The sequence below is a fragment of the Alexandromys fortis genome, unplaced genomic scaffold (assembly GCF_014885135.2).
Source record: "Alexandromys fortis isolate MF-2015 unplaced genomic scaffold, M_Fortis_MF-2015_v1.1 scaffold_28, whole genome shotgun sequence".
NCBI lineage: Eukaryota > Metazoa > Chordata > Mammalia > Rodentia > Cricetidae > Alexandromys > Alexandromys fortis.
In genome coordinates, this window is record NW_026067901.1 from 13626308 (window position 1) to 13650430 (window position 24123).

Sequence of the window (24123 nt, forward strand, 5' to 3'; positions counted from 1 at the left end):
TTTAGAAGGCTGCGTTGAAGGGTGTCCTGAGGTGGCTTTAGGAGGACTGTCGCAGGGACTTGTTAATTAAAGCAGAGAAGCCAGAGAAGCCGTGAGACGGCAGACCGCGCACTGTTGGTCGCGTTTTCGCAGCACTGTGGCCCCTGGCATCTTTCTACATGCATCTTTGAACACCAGTGTACAGTGCCAAAAGTCTCAGCAGAATAAACCAGAGCTTCGTTGTCCCAAGGATAGGCTGGGTAGGAAAGAGGAAAAGGAGCCAAACAAAATAGGAAAACAGAACCAAAAAGGCGGCCAAGAAAGCAAACGGTGCATATGTTAACCCATTTGGCATTTGCGTAAAATCTATGGATGCATTTAGTTTGTTTATGTTACTTGAAAATCCAGTTTTCAGCCAAGGTCCCTTCTGGGCAGTGGTGTAGAGTCTCCCCCTGTGCTGCGAGTCACTCCAGGTAAAACTGGTGCTTTGGTTTGAAATGCCCCATGAATTCCTAAGTTGAGAAATTGGTCCCCAGAGTGACTATACTGTGAGGTGAAGGTTTCTAGAACATGTTTAGATCTCAGCAGCTGTACCTTCAGGAGCGGACTCACGCCACCATTAAAAGGTCCAGGCAAGCAGGGGTGCTTTTATATTCTCTTCTGCCATTCAAGGGTGCAGCAAGATGCTGGACTCCATCTTGGACTTCCGGGCACCAGAACTGCAGAAACATAAATTTCCATTCGTTAGAAAGTACTGGCTATGGAGCATTCTTCTGAGTCAGCATGACACAGACCAGACAGTCACCCATCACCACGTTCTGTGGCAAAGCCGTGGGCTGTGCTTACACTCCTATTGCTCTGTGTTGTGTTGGTTGGGGTGTGATGGCGTGAGGCTCCACATGCCCTCCCTTGGCTAGCGGCTAATGCTGGCCACTATGGGATAGGACCTCAGCTCTCTTCAGGGCAACTTGAACCCTCTTGTGTAATGACGGCTGGGTTCTAAGAAGAACCACTCCAAAGAGAGAGGTTGGAGGAGGGTCACTCAGCCTTGGGGTCAGCTCAGATTCATGGGACAGAGAAACAGAGTTTCCCTTTTTATGAGGAAGTAGTAAGACTGAACAGGGTATCAAAGACCATGGGGCCCTCTGGAAATTACCACAGCCCTGCAGGTCTATGCAGCACACAGAAAATCATGGATTCATTGAGACTGGGATCTGGAGAGAGAACATTAATGAGCAGCCAGTCCAAACATCTCATTTGGTAATGGGGAAATAGAGGATCAAGAAGGGAAAGCAATGTGTCCACCATCACACAAAAACAGAGAACAGATACCAGCCAAGCCTATAGACAAAACAGTATCGTTGTCATCCTTGTTTGTCTAATGACTCTTGATGGATAAGACAAACTAGTTTTCCTATTCTTACCTAGACTATATGTATTTCCATTTATCCGTCTACCATCCATCCGTTCATCTATCCACTCACCCACCCATCTATCTGTCTGTCTGTCTGTCTATCTATCTACTCACCCAACTACCTACCCGTCCATCCATCCATCTATCTATCTATCTATCTATCTATCTATCTATCTATCCATCCATCTATCCATCTATCCACTCACCCACCTACCTACCCATCCATCTATCCATATCCACCCCACCCACCCACCCATCCATCCATCCACCAGCCTATCCAACCATATATCTATCTGTCTTAGTCACTGTATTATTGCTGTGAAGAGACACCATGACCAAGGCAACTCTTATAAGATAAAGCATTTAATTGGAGGCCTACTTACAGTTTCAGAGGTTGAATCCATTATCATTAAGCAGGAAGCCTGGTGACATGCAGGAGACACGATGCTGGAGTAGTTGAGAACTACATCCTGATCCAAAGGCAGAGAGGGGAAGGGAGAGCAGACAAGACTCAGCCTGGCATGGGCTTTTGAAACCTCAAAGTTAACCCCAAGTGACACCCTTCTTCCAACAAAGCCACACCCCCAATCCTTTTCAAATAGAGTCACTCCCTAAGTGACTAAGCATTCAAATCTATGAGCCTGTGAGGGTCATTTTTTTATTCATTTATTTTTATTTTTTTATGTGCATTGGTGTTTTACCTGCATGTATGTCTGTGTGAGGATGTCAGATCCCTGGAACTGGAGTTATAGACAGTCATGAGCTGCCATGTGGGTGCTGGGAATTGAACCCAGGTCCTCTGGAAGAGCAGCGGGTGCTCCTAACCACTGAGCCATCTCTCCAGACCCTTTGAGATTCTTATTCAACCACTACACTATCACCTACCCGTACTTAGAGACATACATATTTATATATCTACACACATCTGCCCACCACCCATCTCCTATCCGTTTGTCTGTGATGATCAGTCTTCACCGTCAACTTGACTGGATTTAGAATCGACATGGAAACACACTTCTGGCTGTACCAATGAAGGTGTTTCCATGAAGATTTAGCTGAGGAAGGAAGTCCCATCGTGGATGTGTGTGGAACCATCCCACGTGCTGGGGATACCAGACTGAACAAAAAGGAGACACTAATCACTCTGTAGTCTTTTGACTAAGATCACGTGTGAGAAAGAGAGTGAGCTGAGACCCAGCATTCATCTCTCTCTCTCCATCCTGACTGAAGAGGCAGAGTGACCAGCAGCTGCCTCATCTTCCTGCCACCAGGCCTTCCCTCCACGGTGGACTGTGTCCTTAAGCTGTGAGCCAGAATAAGTTCCTCTTGCCCTAAGTTGCTCGTTCTGGGCATTTTGCCACCCCAGTGAGAAAAGTGACCAATACGTCACCCATTCATTCATCTGGACCCTTCCATCTACCTATCCACACCCTGGGCACCGTGCTGGATACCAAAAGCCAGCATACCTGTGGATGCCTGTTACCTGGGTTTCCTCTATGATCGCTTTAGTCCTTGTTCCTCGGTCCTCATTTCCCTATGGTAAGTCTCCAGCCCTTAACCATCAGTGACAGCCCTGGGAAGCTGGTCGGGTGGCCTGTGACTAGCATTGCATCACAGCTGAACAGAGAGCTTCGGCCATGTTCCTGTGGATGGGTAGGTGAGGAAGGAGCTGCCTCAGCAGAGAAAGATGCTCCTGAAGTCCCAAGCAAGCACTACACAGGTTGCATTTTCAAGCACTACACAGGTTGCATTTTCAAGCACTACACAGGTTGCATTTTCAAGCACTACACAGGTTGCACTTTCAAGCACTACATAGGTTGCATTTTCAGGCACTACACAGGTTACATTTTCGGGCACTACACAGGTTGCATTTTCAAGCACTACACAGGTTGCATTTTCATGCTCCCCCAGCTGTGGTGGCACCATGAGAAGCCCGGTGAGGTCACTATCACAGGAAAACGCAGGCATGCTTTATTCCCAGCATGGCACAGGGACTGCACTCATCATTGCCTCGCTTCTTTTTGGCAGCTAAGCATAGAAGTTGGTCCCACTGTTATCCCCTACTATGGATGACAGCGCTGAGGGTCAGAAAGCTAAGCCATGATCCCCACACCTGACAACTAGCACCATGACATGCCTACCAGGGTCAGCTGTGCACAGACCTTTTTACACACGCTTGCCTGTTTACTTAGGATCCAGCAAATGCACATTGACTGCCTACTGAATACCCTTGGAGGACCCTCCATCCCAACAGTAGGGGACAGAAAAGCAACAATAACTAATGAAACCTTGTGTGATGGGAGACAACGGGCACTCTGAGAAGACCGAGTAGAGCGAGGCAAGGGTTTGCAGTGTGGGGAAGGGCCACACCAGGATGGTGAGCAGAATTAAAGCTGGCAAAGGCGTGAGTCCAGTAGGGATCTTGGAGTACGGTATCCAAGAAGAGGAATGTCCAGTGCAAAGGTCCTGGGGTGCATCGCCAGGGGAATGTCAAGGTGGGCAGCATGATTACATGAAGAGGGGAGGAGGGGGCAGGGAGGTAACATGAGAGGAGACACGGGGAGACCCTGGAGAGGACTCTGGGGACCTTGGTAAGGACTTGAGCTTCCAGTATAAGGCAGGATGACTCAGGAAGTTAGGAGGCTAGGGGTGGTGAGCTGTGGCTTCACATTGATGGAAATCCGGAGTGCTGGGGAAAAGCCAAATGCAGAGAGCCAGGGTAGAGGAGAGAAGCCAGCAGGTTCCCATGCTTTCAGAAGGCAGAGCTGGGGTGTGAGCCTTGTGGATGAGTCTGGGCTTTTAAGCTCGAGAAGCAGGCAAGTTGGGAGCTGCTATCTGGTTTGACAGGAGGGTTTCATTGCCCTTGTGAAGATTTAGCTCTGACACACAAGTGTCAAGGCCATGGGGACAGGTAGAAACCCAACTGGAGGTAACAGCGGAGACCTGAGCATCTCGGTAGCATATAAAGCTACCAAGTAAGATCAGATCAGCAAGGCAAAGAGGAAGGAAAAAAAGGATACAGAAGTTAAGACCACTCCAACACATTCAAGGTCAAAGGGACCACCAGGGGGAGGGGGCAAGGAAGACCCATCAGAGAGGTTGGAGCAAGTCACACCGTGCAGCCCCCCCTGGGGGGAGCCAGGGCAGGTAAGGAAGGTGACTAAGCATCAGGAACAAATGCTCCCGAAGGCTGGTGTGGCTGAGGAGTGACGCAAAGCTCTGGGTTAGTTCTGAAGAAATAATTTGCCTTCCCCAAAACTCTTTAATAAAAACACATGAGCTGTTCTGGCTAATACACAAGAGGGAACTGGCCATGAACGGAAATCCCTGTTTATATAGGTGCATGGCCCCAAGTTACACTTGGAGCAGTTACATGTGCTCCATAGAGACAGAGCTCTGAGGTCTGGTTGTCGAGACAAATGGGGAGATTTGCAATGTAGAAATACTGCCATAGTTATCCCAAGACAGACCAAGGCTGCTTTTCCTGGGCCGGTGCCAGAGTTGCCCTGCCCACCTGGCAGAATTATGTTCTTCCCAGTAAGAGGCAAAGGGCTTAACGATGGACCAGGACTTGAGGCAGCCCTGACCTGGTATTGTCCCCTTTGAAGTGCCCTATAGAGGTTCCTCGATGTGGGGGTGGGTCTGATGTCTGGCAATGAGCCAAGGGTGTCTCCTTGTGCTATGAGAATAGAGTCTAATTGGCAGCAATCTTAGTGAACTTACAACACGATCTTAAGAAGCATGCTCTTGGCAAACTTAAAGCTTAGTTATGTCAGAGGCACAGAATTTCCTTCCTGGCATTTCTATGACAGTCTTGGTCGGTATATACTACTCAGCACTGAACACTCCTCTAGCTAAATTCCACTTTATGTTATTTAGTATTTTCTTAGCATATTCTTTATAACATCAAGTTATATGTTATTATATATGTATATCCAGATATATATCTCCAGTTATATATTATTATATATGTATATCCATATATATATATAATCCAGTTATATATTATTTCCAGTTTCTTCTATATCATTCAGACCAATCACTCCCTGCCCATCCTACCAGGAGCTGGTCTGAAGAGTCACATCATGGAGCTTTGCTGGGAGAAGGAAATGGTCAGGAAAGAGAAGGAGGGATGAGCTAAGAGAAAGAGCAGGGCATGAACACAGCTGTCAGGAGCCAAGGCTGGGAGGAAGTTATTCTCGCACAGGTCCTGAGCTGGGCATGGATTGAGACGGACTCTGGCCAAATGCACAGGGAAGGAAGTCAGTGTGCTGCACCCAATATGAAGCCCCAGCTTTGCTAGGGAGCCTCCCAGCCGGAGGCCCTCGTCACTCATGGCTCTTTTGTCTGCTTGCTGCCCATTCTGAAAGGAGGCCAGTCTCTGTGCATGTGACGTTGGTGCTCAGATGGAGGGGACATCCGTGCTTTCAGAATAACATCCTGCCAGCATTTGGACGGCCCACCTTCTCATTAATTCCCCCAGGAAATAACCAAGCGACTGGCAAATATCCAATTCTCCGAGCAGGAGGTGGCGAGATGCGATGAGGGAGGAAAGTGAGAGCCCCGCAGGCAGGAGCAGTTGCTAGAGATGTCTATTTGTGGCTCTCCGTCTAATGTCTGAAGACGATAATGAATAGTTGTCCTTCCTTCTGCGGTGGGTATCTGCATAGCTCAGACATAGGATGCTGCTACCTCTTGTTTTTCCGAACTACAGGAATGCCTGAGGAAGAATAGGGGTCCTTCGGGGTCTTAAGGGGCAGGGAACACAGGCCGGAGGCATTTGTCTCTAGAAGCAGCGTACAGGCCACCAGGGTAGGGAACTCACTACTCTCTGGTGGTCTCTGTTGTCAAATGAACCCAACTTCTCCGTCTGACAAAGTTCTTTTTGAGATCTGGGCACTGCTCTTGGCACAAGATACAGTGAAGGAGATTTGCAGGGCTCCTGCCCTCAGGGGAGAGACACAGAAAACCACAGTGGCCAACCCAGATCCACCCACTCGGTCATGGCCTTGCCCACATGGGGGCTGGTCCCTCCTACATCAATCATTAATCAAGAAAATGCCCCACAGGCTTGCCAACAGGTCAAACTGACCAAGGCATTTTCTCAAATGATCTTCCTCTTCCCAGGTGTCCCAGGCTTAGCAATGAGCCACATCCTCCGCCTTTTCTTTTCTTTCTTTTTTTTCTCTCTTTAGTTTGAGACAGGGTTTCAGTAAGTCCTCACGGGGGACTTGAACTAAGACTACAGGACGGCACCAACAAACCCAGCAGGGGTTGGTTTCCAGTACCGCACCGTTCAGAGCCCTGCCCACACCTTGGTTGTGTTTTCAAAATCGAACACATCCCTGCAGCTGTGAATTATTTAAACAGCGCAGAATTGTTCCCCTATTAAGCTTCTGCTGTTAAATTAAACTCATGAAAGCATTCATTTCAAAACCAAGGGGTTTCTTTTATGGAACACATTGATTAAAATGTCCCCCTGAAAAGACATTCAAATTCTTATAACAGAAGTGAAATGTGTACAAGCGTCACGGGCTCGATTGGGGAGCCTTACTTCTTGGTGCACCCCCGAGGTGGGGACTGTGTGGCCTCAGCTGGGATGGAGGGGCTTGTTCCCAGGAGGGCAGGCAGCCTGCAGAAACCCAGGCCCTGATCAGCCTCCTGGGGGAGAGAATCCAGACTTTGTGGACGGGGAGACACCTGTGAGTCATTCTGCTATCTGATGATATTGAGGTGACCTCCCTGCTCACAGTCCCTGTCTGCACTATCCCTTCCCAGAACAGCTGGAGGTGCTCCAAACTCCCCTTTATAATTTGGCCTTTGTTTATTGTTGTTATTTGGTTTTGTTTGGGAGTTTCGAGGGTCTCGCTTGTTTGTATAGCCCTAGTTAACCTGGAACTACTAGGTAACCCAGGCTGAGTTCAGATTTGGGTCAATCCTCATGTCTCCGCCTCCTGAGTGCTGGGATTACAGGTGTACGTTGCTGAACCCAGCCGTGTGTGTGTGTGTGTGTGTGTGTGTGTGTGTGTGTGTGTGTGTGCCCAACACCCTCCACCTCAGTCTCTGAGAGGGGCCTCTCACTAACCTGGGATTCACCAATTAGGTAACATTTGCTGGACAAGCACCTGTCTGTCACTGTCCTCCCAGCTCCTGTCACTGGGATAGGAAGTATGTGCCACAGCACCTGGCTTGTACATGGGTGCCGGGGGGGCTGGACTCAGGCCTTGAGTGGCAAGCGACTTACTAGATGAGTCCTCGCCCCAGACCTCGTGTTTACATTTTCAAACGGTGAAATGAGCATTTGGGGGGAAAGTTCTGAGCCACACAATGTGGAAGAGACCCAGGGGGGCAGGTATATGAGGGCGGGGCAGAGAGGCAGCATTGATGAAGCCGAGAGTCAAGGAACCACCAAGATCAGGGAAGGGTCTGGAACAGATTCCCAGAGGATTCCGGATTCCAGGGAGCCTCAGCCTAGCGCTCACCTGAATTGCAGATGCTACTCTTCAGAGCTGTGAGTGAAGCCAGCCAAGTTCTACAAAGCTACCCAATTTATGATCACCTGTTACCACCCTTGGGGAGACCTTGCCTAGCATTGACAAGACCAGAGTTTCATCTTCAGCACCAAGGGGGAAAAATAAAGCAAAAAACCTGCTAGCAAGACCAGGGCTCCACAAACATTAGTGAGAAGGGTTATGGGTGGTCATTGGCCCAGCACAGGCAGAGTCAAGCATCCCTCAACGGACCTTCCTGCTGTTGCTCACACCAAAAAGTCCCTCTCATCTGGTCCCCTCAGAAATCCCAGCCTTTGCCAGCACCTTCCGTGCATGGTTCTCCTGGATCAACCTGTCACTCTGTGGCCTGGAGACTCTGGGATCCTGTGAATATGTATGCGTGGGCTTCTGCTGTGGGCAAAGTGGGGGGCTGGAAACACACAGCCAGGAGCAGCTCACGGTAGCTGTGCAGGCCACAAGCACCAATGTGTCTCCTCCAATTCACCAGGAAGCCATCACTATCCTGTGCCTTGCACCAAACACAGGGTATTTTTGCCTGAGGTTGATGATTTTCATGTGTGATTTTGTTCTTTCTCACAGAAGCTGTAGAGCTAAGTGTGTCTGAAGGTTCTCGCTGTTGTGTAAAATGTTCCCTCGAGGTATTCAGAAAGCGAGGGGCAGGATGCCCTTTGATGCATTGCACAGCTAAAGTCCAGCCAGGCGGGATGTGTGGCTCCCCTTCTCCAGTGCTTGAGAGAGTGGGAACTCTCTGTTTGTGCCTGGAAATTAAACAGCCTAGAACTTCCCAGCTTCTGGCATAGCTCCCTTGGGTTCGTGATGTCAGCCCATAGATGGTCTTGAATCTGAGCTCTGAGGAAACCCAGGTCCAAGACATTCTCTGTCTTTACTCAGAGAAGAACTAGGCTGGATCCTGGAGGTGACAGTGTGGCCCACTCTGCTACTTACAGAGCCCAGTGGGGCTCCATCTCCTGCTGGACCTCAGGCCCCCTCTGCTGTCCACAATCTCTCGATGGTCCTTTGGTGTTGATCTATTGGAAATGAGACCTGCTATATATACTCTCACCACCAAGTGTGACAATGGGAAAGACGTGTGACACTGGTCATACACAAGAGTGCTCCCCCATAAGGTAGGTGTATGGCTGGTTTCAGTGGTGTGTGATGCAATGCCAGTTTCTCCCCCACCCCAAATCTTAACATTTTCGAAATACCTGAGGCAAAGGAGTCGGGTATTTTTGCCTCCAGCACAGTTCCAGGCTGCCCCTAGTGCTGGTTTGGTCCTTTATCAGGAAGCTGAGCCAGGCTTCTATGGAAACACAGCTAGGGTAGAGGGAAAGTGAGAAGCTTCTAGAATGTTCTAGGCCAACATGGTGGCTATAGCGCTAACTCTGACATCTGCTGGAGCACGAGGACATACAGCAGAGCAGAAGGAAAATCCTTTCCGCTAGGATAGCAGGATGAGGTGTGACAGCTGGGCGTCGCTGCTGTGTGACCTGCTACACTGATGAGGACATCTCAGACAGCAAAGAAACGACCTGGTAGTAGACGCTCCAAGGAGCCCTGGGCTATGGGGCAGCGCTGGCCATACAGCGCCTTCCTGTGGTCCTGGATCCGAGCCCCGCCACTCACCCAAACCGCTCTTCTTGAGCCAACAGCAGATGGCTCGACAATAGGATGAGCTGACTGCCACTCAGACCACGACCGCCTCTCCAGGCTGGACTGGCATCGCCTGTGTGGCTCAGAAGGACACACACCAAGTCAACTAACCGGAAGCAGCAGACTGGTGTAGTCAGAACACCCCATGGTCCTCCCCTGGCCCCAGTCCAGGCATTCAACGGGTCCTCACTGTCTGCTCTGATCTGTTCTAGGGCGACGTCACACTAAGCCAGGAGATAGAGCCAGTCCTGGTCCAAGACCCCCAGAGACATGGCAGTGTCCCAGCATGGATGGGGCTGTGTTTCCGGGCCACAGAGCACATAACAGAGTCTAAGACACACTTACCGCCCCATTTCAAGACCAAAGCTAGAAGTGATTCCCGTGATCCAGAGACGGCTGCTGGAGTCAAGGTCCAAAGCCAAGAACGCATAATAAGGAAATGGAGGTAACCACCCAGGGACCCTGGGAGACATCACCAGCGCTTTCTTCTCTACTCCTAACAGATTTCCTGTCGAAGGTATAATGGTCTCTGCTTAGCAAGAATTAAGACTATAAAATGGCTGTGGCATTTTGGTAAAGGAGCAGCTGGAGCTTCTAGAAAGAACACATCCAGACTGCGGCAGAAACGAAGTGAGTGGTGGAGCCACGTGGAGCCACGTGGAGCCACGGCAGTCTCCGTTCATGGAGGTGCACAGGTTTGGTGCACCAGCTGCTGCAGCAAGCACCAGACGGTGAGTCTGGGTGTTGCTTGCCAGTGTAGAGGTGGAAACAGGTGCTCCTGACTGCCAGGCCCTGCTCCCTGGTGCTTCCGTGTGTGACCTCACCACCTTGAACACACAACCTCCAAGACTGCCATGTTGGATCGCCTCCCCTGAGCATCAGAGAGCCCAAGCGTCAGCCAGAACCAGACTCACAAGCCTGCATCTCACTTTATTCTTCTCTATTGACTAGGCTTTGCTGGGCTACATCAGATTGCAAAGGAGGCTGGGTAACGTAGTCCAGTGCAAGCTCAGGGGGAGGAAGAAAGGGGATTGGTAGGTATCCAGCCTGTCCAGGGTGTGGCTGCTGATGGAAGGGGAGGATCAAGCCAAAGCTGGCTGTGGCCTTTGTCTAGCACACTGCCCAGCTCAAACACACACGATCCATCATTTTCTTGGTTGCTCTGTCAGCTCCTTCCCTGCTATTTAACCCAAACAGGGAGGATCATCCCCATTTGTGACTTAAGGAAACGCCAGTTCAGAGACAGGCCATGATTTACCCAAGAGCACATGGCTGTTAAGAGGCCCAGTTGGAGATGGGGCCCGGCCTTCCTGCTTTACACTGCCACCTCTCCCTCTAGACAGCAGAACAGGGAAGAACAAGAGCAGTCGACTCCTTTGTCCCCATTTCCTTGGCTGAGCTGAGGAGCCTACAGCTCCAACCCAGGGGTCAGGGAAGTGCCAGGAGTCGGTTCCTGCTTCAACACTGGCATCCTGGGGTGCTGGGGTCTCAGACATTGGAGTCTGGGAGGTAAGGTAGCATGTACTGATCTGCCTGACCTGGAAGATGTAAGAGGTCATCATCACTGTGTCTTCTACCAAGTATTAATTACACTGTGTCCACAGGCAAGACTGGGACAAGGAGGCATAGGATGCTTCTCTGTTCTTGGCCCTGAATGCCAACTGTGAACCAGGCTCCAGACTCACATACCTCATGTCACGGTGTGTCACTAGGATGGAGGCGGGGACTGCCAGCACTGTCTTTGAGAGAAGTGGTGATGGTGATAATGACGTCATACAATACTTTACTGAGTGTCATAGGCCTAGTCATACTTCAGGCTCTTTAGATGGATTCTCTTTGTAATTTTCACAAAACATGAATAGCAGATTCCTTCTTGCTTCCACTTAACAGAAAAGGACTCCGAGACCCAGGGAGGTGAACGATCTACTCAGAAGTCTCATGTATGGGAAGGATGTATGCAGGGGTAACGTGGCAAAAGCTGGCCCAAGCATATCCAAACCAGCAGGCCAAGCAGTGGGCCCCGAGCTCCTCAGACTACAGTGGCTCTACCCCCTCCCTGCTCCAAGCCTTGCACACAGAAAGCACACACAGCAAGACCTATTGACAGTTTAGATGGAGAAGGCTCTTGAGTGGTGAGTCCTATTTTTTCAGCTGTCAATCAGTATGATAGGCATGTGGGTGAATGAAAGAATCCAGGTAATTGTTGGCCAGCCAGGTGATGGGGGGGTGGCGGTGAGCCGTCCTTGAAAGATTCATTTCTGGGGTATCCTCCTTGTCTGCTCTCCACCTAAGAGGTTCACAGGAACCTCTTCAGAATCTGAGGCCCCATCTCAAGCAAGACTCCACTGACAGAGGAGGCCAGGATGCTCCCCTAGGCTAGCGCCCCCCAGCTGGTGAGGACTCTGCGGGGACCCTTCTGGAATGGAAGGAGCTGCACAAGACTTATAAGGAAAGGAACCGGAGACCGTGGGGGAAGGGCGACTTTGATCTGTAGCCAAAAGAGTGGGGAGTGGGCAACACTTCAGCAGACAAGCTGTTCCTCACCAGCTGACTTTGGTAAAAGAAAGGAAACTCACTAACACCATCTGTTCCCAGAGCGGGGCTAGCGTGGGGCCGGGGGCTCCCGCGGCTCCCCCGGACAGACCCAGTTTCAGAAGCTGAGACAGCTGCCCCTGGATTATTTTGGGAATCGGCTCAACTCCGAGGCACCCCGGCCTTCGAGGCATTTCCCGGCACTCTGAAGCTGTTCGCATGCCCCACCGGGGCTGCCAGCTCCTCTCTAGCCCTGGCCGGCTTCCCATCTTCCTGTTCAGCCCACTATAATTATCCTGCTTCCAGCTTCGTCTTCAACAGCAGTTGCAACTGGAGTCGGATTTCATGCCATGAAGGAGGCACGAGTAGCCTCTGGACTGCGCAGAGCAAGCATGGGAAGAGCTTCTCTCCTCTCACCCCCCAACCCAAGCATCCATTCCCAAGCTCCGGGGATACCCCCACGCCCTCGGGGGATGGTGTGTTTCTGCCTAGATGGCATAGGGCCTCTTGGGCAGAGATGACATCAGGCATGCTGGAGAGAGCTTGGGGATGCCAGGCACTAACGGAGGCAGGAGGGAGGCACGAGGAAAACCAGACTGTGAATCAGCGGCTCCCACTGTGCCCAGAGGGTTAGAACAGCTTTCAAAGAGGCCAGTGAAACAGGGTCACTCGGGCTGTCTGAGAACTGCAGTCAGAGAGGATAAAGCAGGGAGACCAGTGATCTGGACTTGGGGGGGGGGGAGTGGGCGCAGGGGTGAGGGGTGAGAAGGTAGGGTGAGCTGAAGGGAAGCACGGGGATTTGGTACCCAGACCCTGGAAGAATGGGCTGCTGATCTCAAGTATGGGGGATGATGTCACCAGGTAGATCAAAGAGAGCAAGGCAGGGAGGTCAGAGGCAGTGTTGGGGAGAGCAGGCTCCGACTTGGAGGTGAGGGGTTTGAATGGCACCCAACAGAATCTAGCCTCTGAATTGAGCCAAGAGGAAGTAACCTGGTGGTTGCCAAGGGGTGGGGGTGGGGGGTGGAGGGGTGGAGTCGCCACCTAATAGGACAGTTTCCATACAGAGAGGGTCCTTCAGGGACTTGAATGAACCACACAGTTAAAGATGGTCCATCATGGAGACAGGGAGATGGCTCAGTTGTTAAAGCCTTGGCCTTACTAACATAATGACCTGAGTTCAAACCTGCCTTAGGGTTTCAAAAACACCATGAGCAAGCAAACTTGAGGAAAGGGTGTACTTAAGATTAGGCAAGTCAGGGCAGGAACTCAAGAGGAACCTGGAAGCAGATACCATGGAGAAACACTGCTTACCTGCTTGGTCCCCATGGCTTGCTCAGCCTGCTTTCTCCTAACACCCGGAATACACCAGCCAAGGGGTGGCACCGCCCACAGTGCGTTCCGCCCTCCGCACCAGTCATCCTTAAGAAAATGCACCACAGGCCACTCTGGTGGGTGTATCCTCTCCAATGACTCTAGCTTCTGTCCCTTGTGCCAAGATGACATAAAACTAGTGGGCACAAACCCCACTTGCACGAGTCTACCCTCGAAAGGCTGGTGCGGCGGTGCGCATGCACTGGCACGTCTCTAGGCTCCCCGGGCAGCCAACCTAGCCTACTTGTTGAGACCCTGACCAATAAGAGGCTGTGTAAAAACAATAAATAAGAAGTAAACAGCACCCGAAGAAAGACACTAGAAAGAAGAAATACAGGCTAGCGCTAAGCTGAGACAGTGGCCCTCGTGGGGGAGGGGTGGGACCGGTCAGGCAGGGGAACTGAAGGCGTGGGAACACGGAAGGCGGGAACCAACAATCCCTCCTCCAGGAAAGCAGAACGAGAGGAGCCTGCCGAATTGCGGCTGGACCCAGGCAGAGACCCAGGAGGAGGGGCGGGGCTTATATGCAAGAACATCGAGGCCCCCAGAATCTGTGGGTCAGAGCACCGGAAGTGGGAACTGCAGGGAGAAGAGGGAGGTTGGCCAACACCGTCCTTCATCACACGGGTCAGGGAGAGAGCTCCCTGGTGTGTTCTGCTCAGAAAGGAGCCACCAGCAAGAAGAGATGACACAGCCTCCAAGATCAGGCTAGACTGCCTGTCATCACCAACACAGGGAGGGTCTGTACTGCCTCAGTGGTGAGGCCCCTGAGCTCCGGACCCACCTTACAGGCTTCTGTTATGTCTCCAAGGGCCAGATGAAAGTGAAGGTATGACTCAGTACCCGGAAAGCAGGAGGCACTGGGCTTGAGACCTGCACCCCACAGATCGAATGGACTCCCAGTAACTTAACTGAATCTCAAATGCATGTAAATAAATATTTTAGAGGGGTTAAGAGCACTTGTTGCTCTTGCAGATGACTCAGGTTTGATTCCTAGCACCCACATGGCAGCTCACGACCATCTATAACTACAGTTTCAGGGAATCCAGCAACCTTTTGTGGCCTCTGTGGGCATCAGGCATGCATGTGGTACACACACGTATATGTACGTAAAGCGTAGACATATATAAATACACATAAACACACAGACATAGATGCATGTAAAGCATCCCTACGCATAAAATAAAATAAATGAATCTTTTTAAATGCTTCGTTTTTATTTTGTGTGCATTGGTGTTTTGCCTGCATGTATGTCTGTGTGAGGATTTCAATTTCCCAGAACTGGAGTTACAGACAATTGTGAGCCCCTATATGTGTGCTGGGAACCGAACCTGGGTCCTCTAGGAGAGCAATGCTCTTAACCACTAAGCCATCTCTCCAGCCCACAAATAAACAAATCTTTAAAAAGAGAAATACTCTGTTGCATTTTTATTTAGTTGACAGTGACCATGTGCTTGCCACCACACCTATGTGGAGGTCAGAGGACAACTTTTGGGACTTAGTTTTCTCTTCCTACCATGCAGGTCCCAAGGGATTGAACCCAGATACCAACCAGGTGCTTTTCAATCACGCAGTCATCTCACAAGAACTACTGCAAAAGAAAACCAGTGCTCAAGGATCTACATTAATCCGGGATGGCATGCAAATTCTTTTTACAAGACAAACATATGTCATAATCAGGAGAAGAACCGGTCAAAGGAAAGAATCCCAGAAGTAGCACAGAGTAGATGGTAGTGTCTAAACACAAGCATAAATGACGGATCACTAGACGGAAGTGTTTAAACACAAACATAATAGGCCTCAGATGTGCAGAAGGTAGAAGACAGCGTGGCGGGAACTGGGAGTTATTTTACATGACCTAAATGAATTCCCAAGGTGACAGAGCGAGGCGTCCGAGGTTGGAAACACAATGGAGATAAAAGCAAAGGAGACGGTGCTGGAGAGGAGCGATCGATGGATCGATTGATGGATGAACTTGCAAACAAAAGAAAGGCTGACAGGAAGCGAAGGCGCCACTGCGCTGCAGTGCAGACGGAGCGCTAGCCCAGCTACAGCTGCAGAGGGCGAGCCCAGCAGGTCGGATTCCTTCACTTTGATCCCCAGCAACCAGAAGAGAAAGGAAAAAACAAAACTACAGCATTCGCATGTGACAGCATCAAACGTCACTTAACCTGGGATTCAGGAAGGGTCAGAGAGAAGGGAACAGGAAAAAACAGTTTGCATACATAATGGTTAAAGTCTTTCCAAATTTAATAAAAATCAAAAACCCACAAAGCCAAAATTCTTCACAAACTCAAAACACAAGACAAATGTACAAACTCGTGCTAAGACTCTTCAAAGTTACCTTACTCAAAAACAGGGATAAACTGGGCAGTGGTGGGATCTTTAATCCCAGCACTGGAGAGGTAGAGGTAGGCAGATCTCTGAGTTCAAGGCCAGCCTGGTCTACAGCGTAAGTTCCAGGACAGCCAGAGCTACACACAGAGAAACCCTGTTTCAAAAAACAAAAAACAAAACAACAACAACAAAACAGAGATAAATTTTTTAAAAAAATCACATAAAACAGCCAAATAGAAAAAGATTCAGTGGGCAAGAGGGAAGGTGTGGTCAATTTCTCACTGCAAAGTTTCAAAGCTAGAAGAAATAAAATGTAAAGAAAGAGCAAAGGGGATGGGGAGATGACTCAAGAGAACTGAGAACACTCTGTGGTTAAGAGCACTGGCTGCTCTTCCAGAGGACCTGGGTTCAATTCCTAGCATCCACTTGGCAGCTTACAGCTGTCTGCAACTCCAGTTCCAGGGCATCCAACACCCTCACACAAATGTACATGCATGCAAAAACACCCATGAATGTGAAATATATTTAAAAAGAACCACAAAGAATGAAGAGGACCAAAAAGGTGAAAATAAATACTAAATAAATGAATAAGTTGGGTGGAGAGGTGGCTCTGTGGCTGCTCTTCTAGAAAACCTGGGTTCTAGACTCTCGGCACCTGTGCAAGGTAGCTCACAAAAGACTGTGATTCTGTCTCTGGGGGAATCTGGCGCCCTCTTCTGGCCTCTGCAGGCACTGCTTTCATAGGCACATACTCACACAGGAATACCCATAGTTGAAAATAAAGTAAACCTTAAAAATAAAACAAGAAAAATGAAACCCTGTCCACCTGGAATTTCACACCCAGAGTATTATTCCTTTAAAAATGGCGGCGGGCGTGGGTGTGTGGACAAACACAGGATGGACGAGACGCAAAAGGAAGAGGCAGGACACGCGGCTCCCACGTGGGTGCGCTTTAATGGGGAGAGGGGAACACAGTAAGGGGTGGGACGTGCAGACACACAAGGGTAGGGGGGAAAAGGGCCAAGAGAGGGGCCAAGAGAGCAAAGCCTCGTGGACCTTCGCTTTTAACGGGGGGGGGGGGGGGCGCAAGGTTATCTGGGAGGAATGGCCTTCACCTGGGCGCGGCCAGCGCGCACACAGGTGACGGTAATCCAGGAGAAGTCTGGGAGCTGTAGTTTCCAAGGAATAACACAGAGACCTTTCTCTTTAAAGTGACCTGAAGGTACAGACTCCCTCACAGCCTGCTGGCACTGTGGTGAAAGCCAAAGGCAGGAGCTCTGCTTTGGGCTGAGTTTGTCCTGGAATCCCATAAACTGGAAACTTGATCCCCCATGCAGGTGCTGGAATAGAGACCTAATAAAAAGTGTTAGGTCATTGGAGCTCAACTCCATGAGCAGATGCACGACCATTATAAAAGCGCTCGAGGCTGCCTCCCCAAGGCCTGTTGCTCCCTTTACCCACCTGCCTTCCACCCAGGGGTGAAGTCCCCTTCACCCTGGATTCCCCAGCTTCCAGAACTGTAAGAAACAAACCTTCCTTCATTCTTTATGGATCACCCAACCGCAAGTATTCTGTGAGAGCAACAGAAAACGAATACGCACCATCACACTTAGCGTTTTTATACAGGTTCTGGGGACCAAACTCAGGTCCTTGCACTTACAAAGCACATAACTTAATCGGACAGTGGTGGTGCACACTTTTAATCCCAGCACTTGAGAGACAGAGGTGGGTGGATCTCTGTGAGTCCGAGGACAGCCTGGTCTACAGAGTTAGTTCCAGGACAGGCTCCAAAGTTACACAGAGAAACCCTGTCTCAAAACAAAACAAAACAAACAAAAAACAAAACAGCACATACTTTGGCAACTGTGCTATCCCCCCATTTCCTAGTTAGGGAGCATGACATGAAATAGGTTCAGGTAATGGGGGCAGTTATAAATCCCATGGCAAGTGTTCTTACAGGAAACCCAGGAAGAGGGTTCAGAGAAAGAACTAGAGGGTGAGGTGGGGTGGCACATACCTTTAATCCTAGCACTTGAAAGGGGGCAGAAGCAGGCAGATCTCTGTAAGCCCGAGGCCAGCCTGGTATATATAGTGAGTTCCAAGTCAGCCAGGACTAAATACTGAGACCCTGTCTCAGAAAGAAAGAAAGGAAAAAAAAAGGAAGGAAGGGAAGGAAGGGAATCAAGAAAGACAAAAATCAGACAAACAGGAAAAAATAAGGAAAGGAAGGAAGGTATAAGAAACAAGTGGCTTGAGGCAACTGTGGGGGTAATGTGGCCACAAGCCTAAACATGCAGACATCTACCAGGAGGCGATAAAGACAAGGGACAAATGCCCTCCTTGAGCACAGCCCTATGGGCCTTAATTCCAGGCTTGCAGTGTTTAGTACTGTGAGAACCCAGCAGCCGCAGGAAAGCAATAAGGATTTACCTTAGAGATGCCAAAGAAAAAGGAAGCCAAGCGGCTGGGGAATCAGTGATTGAACCAAGGATAGGAATAAAGCAGACTGTGAAACTGTCCCCAGTCCAAAAGAAGAGCAGATATGAACATAACACAGCAGGAACCAGTAAGGCACATGGCAGAGTGCCAGGCACCGTTAGTGCTGCAGAGATGGGACAGAGCAAGGTAGCCACCCCAAGACTGGTACGGGGACTCGGGATGAAGACATGGTGATACAGCATCTCAGCCTGCAGACCCAGGTGCAGGTGGGCACAGACATTGTTGGACAGCAGTGTGAACACACTTGGTGCCACAGAAGTCAGGCATGAAAATGATGGCATGGTGAAGGGCATGTCACACTCAATTTGCTGAAATAAAGAACTGTGAGCGAGGTCCCCAGAGATGGTTCAGTGGTTAAGAGCATGCACTGCTCTTGCAAAGGATCTGAGTTTGATTCCCAACACCCACATCAGGTAGCTCACAACTGCCTCTAACTCCACCTCCAGGGGATCTAACCTCCTTTTCTGGACCTTGTAGACACCTACATTCATGCACATACACAGACTTAAAAATATCAATAAATCTTTTTGTTGTGGGATAATCTTTTTGTACACTGTGAAGTGTCTCTGCCAAGGCACCTTGTGATTGGTTGGATAAATAGCTAAATGACCAATAGCTAGGCTAGAAAGGATTGGCAAGACTTCCAGGCAGAGGTAGAAACTCTGGGAAAAAAATAAAATAAAATCTTTAAAGAAAGAGTAAAATAATATTAAAAGAATAAGCCAAGACAGGTGGACAGGTGACATATGCTGATCCCTCCACAAGGAACAGCTCTGGGACATGATAAAGCTTGCTGGCTATAGAGTCCTCATGACTCATTTTTATATGCTATCCTTTCATGGCATGAATAGATATTTATATTATGTTTTAGTTATACAATCCATGTCTTGCAGTTTTCTTTGGTTTCTTTCTTCATGCCTGTAGCCAAGATTTTCAGGAGGTCTCCCTGACTAAATCTGGTCTTTATTAATTTTAAAGAAATCTATAGCTTTTGTTTTCTGTGGAAACAAAGGCATAACCTCTTCTCTAATGCAACACATTTACTGACTTTCATTCTGAAGTTAAGATATCCTTAAACTATATGGGCTGGTTTATAAAGTTAACAGATGCCCTTTACCTGCTCAAATGTAGAACAAAAAAATCATCTTTAGCTGACTTGTGCACACTGCACATTCCATACCTGTGTTAATGCAGATAAGTCTGCTACCTTTAAAAGTTTTTGGGGGGAAAGGCCAGGCACCAATGAAGACAAGTAACTTGGTGGTCCAGCTTCACAGGATGCCTCTGTTGTCATTTCCTCAGAACTCTGCATCCAGGACAACTTCAAACAGCCAGTTGCGATGGTCCAGCCTCACAGACTACCACAGTCAGGACTGTAGATAAGTTCTACACTTTCCCACCGTACCGAGACTGAACAACAAATGATACAGCTAGCTCTCCCAGGACCTGACCATTATTCCAATTTTCTCAGGGTCTTATAAAGATTCCATAACTCCCATACAACAGGAGGTAATTTTAAGAACACAATGCCCACATTCCCAAGAGGTGGTGTGGGTGGTTTTTGGCAGTTCAGTGCATTATGGGTGTTTGTCACTGTTTAGGAGGAGTTAGTTGCAAGTTGTTATTGGTCAGGGTCAGGGAGAAAGCTAAACAAAGAAAGTTAGATTAAGGGATTCCTTTCTTTTTTCTTTTCTCATTCTTTCTCTTCTAAATAGTGTTGAAAATGGGAAAGGAGATGAAAAGAAAAAAACAGGGGGCATAGGAATGATAGGATAAGAGGGTAGATTACTGAATCTACTTTTAGACTAAAAACAACTACTAGTTTCAAATATTTTACATTGTTATGGATTTTTATATATTTATACAAATTTAAAGCTATTTTTGTTGCAACATACTGTAAGGTATTGTAGTTATGCAACTCATTTAAAATTGTAATATAAAGTTCTAGTCCTTGAAAACTACTCTTACAAACTGTTTAAGGTAATTAAGACAACAATCAAACTTGTAGTCATGTTAGGTGTGTTTTCAAGGTTAAACTGATATATTTAAGATAGATGGTCTTCAAGCACTTCAGAGATCTACAGACTATGGCATTTAAATGGTATTAATAACATAAGCCTTTTCATGACAGTGAGACATGTCTGCTCCTGGCAGCACCAATCTACTTTAGAGAAGATGATGGGTATTGAAGAACCTCCATAGGGAGTTTACTTTCAGTGTGGCAAGGCTAGCCATCTGGGAAGAAACTGCCCTTGCTTTGACTGCTGACAGTATGCTGTCCAAATTGGACAAGCAGGACAAAAAAAATGATGATTGATAAACTTGCCAAGATAAGGTAGGACAAGCCTTCAAAATACCTGCTTCCCAGAAAAGTCTGTCAGATATTTTAGGCCTGTAGGCTGAAAATGGGTGCACCACCATTGTAAAGGAACCTTGGGTGACTGGTCAGGCAGTCAGCTGTCTCTTTCTTTGCTATAATTTTGGAAGTTGTTTGCTCTGAACTTCTTGTTTCCTTAGGTAACCTTCTTGGTTCTCTGGTGGGAGCTGAAGACTGGATAGGTTTACCATTTTCATTGTTACCAAATTAAAAAAAAACTCACAAAAGAGATTGTAAAGTTTTTAAAGGTTGAGAGACATAAAAGCTTAAGTTGCTTATCTAAGAAAATGTTTTAAGGTCTATAAGGTTATTTTTTGGTTGGTAATACAAGTTATGATAAAAATTAGTTTAGTATAAAACTATGAATTCACTACAATAGGACAGATAGAGTATTTTCTCTGAATTTTCCAAATACAAAGGGACTAGACATCGTGAATGTAATTCTTACCTGATAATTGTTCTTATTGTTTATAGTTTTACTGTGTTAGAGTTAAAAAAAAGTTTCCTTTTTATTTAGATAAGAAAGAGGATATGTTGTAGGACAATCTTTTTGTACACTGTGAAGCTTGTCAATGTCAACACACCTTCTGATTGGTTTAATAGAGAGCTGAATGGCCAGTAGTTTGGCAGGAGAGGATAGGCGGGGCTTCCCAGAAGAAAGAGAACTCCGGGGAGAGGTGGATTCACCAGCCAGACATGAAGGAAGTGGGATACACATACTGAGAAGAGGTAATGAGACACACGGCCGGACATAGATGAATATAAATGGGTCAATTTAAGTTTTAAGAGCTAGTTTGGCCTGAGCTAAGGCCAAGCTTTCATACTTAATAAGAAGTCTCCATGCCATTATTATTGCAGAGCTAGCAGTACAAAGAGAGACCGACTACATCTTTTCCAAATGAAAATAGACTAGACACCATAATCAAAAGGCAGGGATTTTAGATCCAGGCATGATGGCTCACACCTGTACTTCCAGCACTCAGAGGTGGAGTTGGGATGATCAGCAAGGCAAGGTCATCCTGGGCTCCATAGTGAGACCAGAGGCCAGTCCAGGCTACATGGGATCTATGATGGCTATTCTTGGTTTTGACAACTTGACTATATCTCAAATTAAATAAAACTGAAATGACTGGGCACACCTGTGAGGAAGGGAGTTTTTCTTTTCATTTTTGGGGAGTGGGGTGGGGTGGTGTGTTTTGAGACAGGGTTTCTCTGTATAGCCTTAGCTATCCTAGAATTTGCTCTGTAGATCAGGCTGGCCTCAAACTCAGATATCCACCAGTCTCTGGCTCCAAAGTGCTGGAATTAAAGGCATATGCCACCACCACCTGACTTTTTTTGTCTTCATTTTTAAAGATCATTCTCTATTTTTATATCATTTTAATACTAATACTTTATTTATTTTTATGTTATGTGCATTTGCATGTTGCCTGCATGTAGGTCTGTGTGAGGATATCAGATCCTCTGGAACTGAAGTTATAGGCAGTTGTGAGCTATATTGGGTATTGGGTATTGAACCTGGGTCCTCTGGAAGAGCAGCCAGTATTTCTAAACAACAGAACCACATCTCCAGCCTGAAGGAGTTTTTCTTAATTAGCTCATTTGAAGTGGTAAAACTCACTTCTAATCCGAATCTTTGAGGTGAAAAGATACATCTTTAATCCAGATTTTTTTGAGGTAAATCTACCTTTAATCTGGGTCACACCTCCTAGAGAATATGGAGGAAAGAAGCTTTTGCTCTTTGCCTGCTTGCTCTCGCTCTCACTGGTAGGTCCATTCCTTCACTGGCATTAGAGCCTACTTCTTCGGGATTCCAGCACATACTGAAGACTAGCTGAGACATCCCGCCTCGTAGACTGAACAGCACTGGATTCCTGGACTTTCCCTTGGTAGGCAGCCACTGTTGGACTGGCTGGACCACCGCCTGTAAGCCACTCTAATAATCTCCCTTTCTCTATATAGAGAGATTCAGTTTATAAGTTCTGTTTCTCTAGAGAACACGGACTAATACAAGATCTTATATCAAAACAGATAAACAAACAACAAACCCCGCCCCCACCCCTTACTAAGGAGCTATGGACAGTTGATGTTTTCTGGGAAGGGAGAGGCAGTTTTCTTTAAGGGTGTGGCTCTGGTTGCTGGACCTGCTTCAGTGGGTGGCCACACAGCAGGAGACTGTGGGCAGCACAGGGGGTTTAAAAAAAAAAAGACATGAAGTTGGGGAGTGTGGAGGTAAGAATGGGCCTGGGAGGAGACAGAGAAGAGCTGGGGTGAATGAGATCAAAATACATTGTATGAAAGCCTCAAAGAATTAATAAAATTATTTAAAAATTACAATAGAAAAAGGGAGGAGGGCAGAGGAAGAAGAGGAGGGGAGAGAGATGAAGAAGGAGCAGAGGGTGGAAGGAGGGAGGAGAAAGGAGGTGCCCAAGTCAGTGACCCAACTTCCCAGAGTTCTAGGCTGTCACCTACCCCCCACCCCTTCTGACTGAAGGGTCAGCACAGTTCCAATCAAAACCTCAGAGGCTTTTTTAAAATTAGAAAATGACAAACTGTTCCTAATTTTACATTGAGATTCAATTAATTAAAGGGGCTCCGAGGAGCCAACGTCGCTTTGCAAAGAGAGAATAAAGCTGGGGACCCACTGCTTGGTTTCAAGATTTCACCGACTCCCCAGCAGAGAAGATCCTGGCGCTGCCAGCGGGGTGCACACTGCACACAAATGAGCGCCGCCCGGAAGTCATGTGGCAAACCGATTTTCCACCGAGGCGCTGCAGAGATTTGGTGGGTGAAGGAAAGTCTTTACAACAGATTGCTCTGGAATAATGAGGCGCCCAGCGGGAAAAATTACAATTCAACCCTTGCCCTCTATGTAAAAATTAACTCAAAATTCATCCAACGCTACATATGAAGTTTAAACTACAATAATTTTTCTACACTTAAAAAAAAAAAAAGAAAGAAAGAAAGAAAGAAAGAAAGAAAGAAAGAAAGAAAGGCAAATGGGGCCAGAAAGAAAGCTCTGCAGCAAGAGCACTTAAGGCTCTTCCAGAGGACCCAGACTTCCTTCCCGGCACTCACATAAGGCCTGTAGCTCCAGCCCCAGGGGAGCCAACCTGCGATTATTTTTAAGGCTAATGATTGAAACCAACTCTTTACCAAAGGGTGGAAAACACAGAAGACGTCGCCCCGCCTCAGTCCTGTGCTGACCCCCTCAGGACACCATGTGGAGGGACACTATGTGGGGGTGAGCTTTCTGGTGATTAGATTCAGATGAAGGTGGGGTTCTCAGAAGAAGGTGAAGTCTCTCTCTCTCTCCTCTATGACAGTACCCCCCCACACACACACCACCACCACTTTCCCTCATGAAGAAGACAGAGAAAGAATAACATTTCTGGGCCAGGAGAAGGGTTCTCATCCGTCACCAGATCTGCTAGCTCTTCTGCCTTACA

At 48.0% G+C, this 24123-nt stretch overlaps 1 long non-coding RNA gene across 1 annotated transcript in view; it reads right to left on the reverse strand.

Moving 5' to 3' along the window:
• LOC126493611 (uncharacterized) overlaps window positions 1–13744 on the reverse strand; it is a 22876-nt gene extending 9132 nt beyond the window's left edge. The window contains exons 1-3 of the long non-coding RNA XR_007589843.1: window positions 13402–13744; window positions 1777–1863; window positions 574–698 (exon numbers count right to left, since the gene is read on the reverse strand). This is a non-coding gene — a long non-coding RNA (uncharacterized lncRNA). The remainder of the gene's footprint in view (window positions 1–573; window positions 699–1776; window positions 1864–13401) is intronic.
• Between the last annotated feature and the right edge of the window lie 10379 nt (window positions 13745–24123).